Raw genomic sequence first — 3,894 nt, forward strand, 5'->3', positions numbered from 1 at the left:
AAGCAGAATAAAGAGACCACAACACAATAAAGGCTACACACAATAAACCATAGCCAGCATCATCCTAAATGCAGAAAAACTTAAAGCAACCCCTTTAAATCTGGACCAAAACAGGACCGCCCACTATCCCCACTCCTTTTCAATAGAATGCTTGAATTACTAACCAGAGAAGTAAGACAAGGAAAGGAAACTAAAGGGATACAAATAGGAAGAGAACCCAAGTTACCCCTATTTGCAGATGGTATGATACACCTAAGAGGTCCCAAAATGTCCACCAGAAAGCTTCTAGATCAACGTTTACAGCAAAGTAACAGCAAAGTAACAGAATAGAAAATCAACTTTAAAAGATCAGTAGCTTTCCTGCCACATGACCTGAGATTGCTTCTCGGCTGCTGGATGGGCACCTCAGATCCAGCTGCTTGCGATATCACGGCAGCAGGAGCTCTGGTGGTGGACTCATGAGGGCAAAGACAATGTTGACAGGAATTACCAGAAGTAGAATATTTTAAGGAGTGTTACTTTTGCATCTGTTTAACTCTGTGAAGCTGGGTTACTATGCCTGTGTAAAACACCTGATGGTCTAATAAAGAACTGACCAATAGCGAGGCAGGAGAAAGGATGCGGGGGGGGGGGGGGGGGGGGCTGGCATGCAGAGAGAATATATAGAGGGAGAAATCTGGGATCAGTGGTCTAGCAGTCAGAGAAGGAGGAGAACTCCAGGGGCCAGACACCCAGCTACACAGCAAGCCATGGAGTAAGAGTAAGATTTATAGAAGTTAGAGAAAAGGAAAAGCCCAGAGGCAAAGGGTACATAGGTTAATTTAAGGAAAGCTGGCAAGAAACAAACAAGCTAAGACCAGGCATTCATAAGTAACAATAAGGCTCTGTGAGTGATGTGTTTGGGAGGTAGGTGGCAGGCCCCCCAGAAAGAGCCAAAATAAACAACACCAGGCTTTTCTCCAGGGTCCAGAAGTTGGACCCAAGTTGTTTCTTACATGTGTTGTCCAGGCATCTCAGAGCAGTCAGGTTCCGGCTGGATATCCCAGAGCTGTTTCCTCCCACGAGAGACTGACCCGCCTAACCACCAGAAACAGTGTAAAGGATCACTGCAGCATCTCCCTCCAGGAGCTGAAGATAATATTTCCTCGTGGTCTGCCTATTCCATATGTGATGCTGGTGAAGACTTGTCGAAGCTTGCCTGATAGTTAAGAAGCCAGCTCTAGAGCTTCTGGGCCACCTGAAAAATACCGATTTTGCTCAACCAGCTGTGGATAGCTTCTCTTCGGGGAGAAGGGAACAGAAAGAAAATCTCAGTCTCTGCCATGCTGTTCATTTCTGTGCAAAACATGACTGGCTGATTCTGCATATCCCAGATGCTCACCTTCGGACAATAACTGCAGGGAGCATCTGTAATCCACCTGTAACAAACAGTGCTTTGATCAACCCTTAGAGGCTTCCATCTGGCTGAAGAATTTGAAAACTCCAGATGAGCACTTCCTGAGTCAGGCAAAGTTCAAGAGAAGTATGTTTGGAATGAGAGAGAAAACATTGAGAAAGGCAGTCCTGGGGGAGGGGGGAGTTGTTGACATAACTCCAGTGAGGCCTGCCACAGATGCCTCTGGGACCATGCTAAAGGAGCTAAGAAGGCCCTTGTACCTCCTGGTGGCAGAGATCCAGTCAAGGCCCTCTGGGGAGAGCCGAGGCTGAAAAGAGGTTTTTCCCTGATTGCCCTAGAGGACTAGCCCTTGTCCACAGCCTAAGGAAAACGGTGAAAAATGACTGGCATGGAGGTGCAATCATGTTGAGTTTGAGCCAAACACGGTCTCTCTTTAAGTCCCAAACAAGCAGCCCCAAGAGAAGAGGGAGGAAGGAGCTGAGGTCCCTGGGGCAGCTCTGCCATTCCCTGTGAGCACATCTGGAAAACACATTTCCTTCCAACTAACTCGCAAGAGAAAGTCCCTAGGTACAAGTGGGGACAGCCTGACCCACAGTGACTGAACAGCATATGTAGTCCATCAAGGCTGAAGCAGCTGGTCACATCACATCCACAATCAGGAAAGAGCAATGGATTCCCTCTAGTGCTCAGCTCTCTTTCTCCATCCCAGGAGGCCCTGCTGAGAGAACAGTCTGGCCCAAAGTGAGGACAGATTTTCCAACATCAGTTAATTTAGCTAAGATACTCCCCCACAGGTATTACAGAAAGGCCCATGCTCCAGGTATTTCTAGATTCTGTCAAGTTGAAAGTTACCATTGACTACCACAGATATACAACATGTGACTGTCAAATCTATGTAGTCAGAACTTCCATATCACTAAGCATTTTTAAATTATTTTGATTCACAAGTAATTTTGTCTATATTATGTGGACAGTATAACATAACACAATTACACAATGGGTTCCGACCAAATCAACATTCTTTTGTTACTATTACTGCATCATTTCTTAGTTTTGGGTGAGTTTCAGGAATTTAATTTGCTTATTAATATATCAGAGGTTTAATTTTTAAATTTCTTATTGTTTGAGAATTTCATATATGCATATAATTTGTTTTTATGAAATCCATTCCATCATTCCCCTCTCCAGTTCCTACCCCATCCACACTGCCATATTTCTATCCCAATTTCATGTACTCTGTTTCTCTTTCTTCCTTTTTTCCTTCCTTCCTTGCTTCCTTCCTTCCTTCCTTTCTTCCATTCTCTCTCTCTCCTTCTCTCTCTCTCTCTCTCTCTCTCTCTCTCTCTCTCTCTCATTCTCTTTCTTTCTCTTTTGAGGCCAGCTCACTATATCACTACTTGATGCCTAGATCTCACTATGTAGACCAGGCTGGCCTCAGACTCAGAGATCAACTGCCTTTGCTCTCAGAATGATGGATTAAAGGTGTGCCACCACATCTAGCAATGCACTCTTTAAAAGTCTACTGGCCCCTTGGTGCTGCCTGTATGCACATGGGTGTAGGCGTATCTACTAGATCATGGGAGCCTCTCTGGGGCATCCCTGAGAAAACTGATTTCTCCCTCCTCCGGAAGACCCCAGTTGTCAATAGGTCCTCAGAAAGGGGTGGGACTTCATGAGCTCTTCTCCACACATGCTAGGGTGTGGGCTGGCTTGATTTTGTACAGGTCTTGTTCATGCTGACACAGCCTCTGAGAGTTCATGTAGGCAACACTCCCACCATGTCCAGCAATTGTGCAACACTCCCACCATGCCCAGCAAATATGGAGCCCTCCCACCATGCCCAACAAATATGCAATACTCCCACCATGTCCATCTGCACATGTTCTCTACCTCCAGCTCCTATGATCTCTCTCCCACCTCTTCTGCAATATCTCTGAGCCGTGGGAAGAGGAGTGTGCTATAGAGTTACCATTTAGAACTGAGCACTCCATGATCTCTTATTCTCTGAATGTTAACCAGTTGTTGGTCTATATGAATCACCAATGATTGCAAAAGGAGCCTCTCTGATAAGAGTTGAGAGAGGTCCTAATCTATGAGTATAAAGATGAAAATGTAGGAGCAATTTATTACTATGTCCATTTAGGAGAATACTAGTATTAGATTCTCCCACTAGGACCTATGTCCTAGCCAGCTACAGGTTTTGGCCCAGTTAACAGTACCAGACATCTCTCTTTATGTCTACAATAGCCGGAGACCAGTGGAGAGTATTTCTCAGAGCATCTGGTGGGGGGGTTCCATGGTTCATAGGAACAAGTGAAACAAGAGTGAGCTGCAGTCTCAGTGTCTCAGAGAAACCAATTCTGCTTAATTCGGAGCCAAGACACCTTCAGTGTCTCCAAGAGGAACACTATGGTTCTCTCTTTAGTTATAAAGCAGGTGATAGGTGTCCTCATCATCCCAGATCAAAGACAAAGCTGTGTCTGCATTCTTGTGAGCAC

The 3,894-nt window shown here is 45.3% G+C and overlaps 1 pseudogene; it reads left to right on the forward strand.

Moving 5' to 3' along the window:
- The first annotated feature begins 458 nt into the window (after nucleotides 1-458).
- Nucleotides 459-1,909, forward strand: LOC118588646 (annotated as a pseudogene).
- The last annotated feature ends 1,985 nt before the right edge of the window (nucleotides 1,910-3,894 follow it).

Source organism: Onychomys torridus, chromosome 8 (assembly GCF_903995425.1).
Source record: "Onychomys torridus chromosome 8, mOncTor1.1, whole genome shotgun sequence".
NCBI lineage: Eukaryota > Metazoa > Chordata > Mammalia > Rodentia > Cricetidae > Onychomys > Onychomys torridus.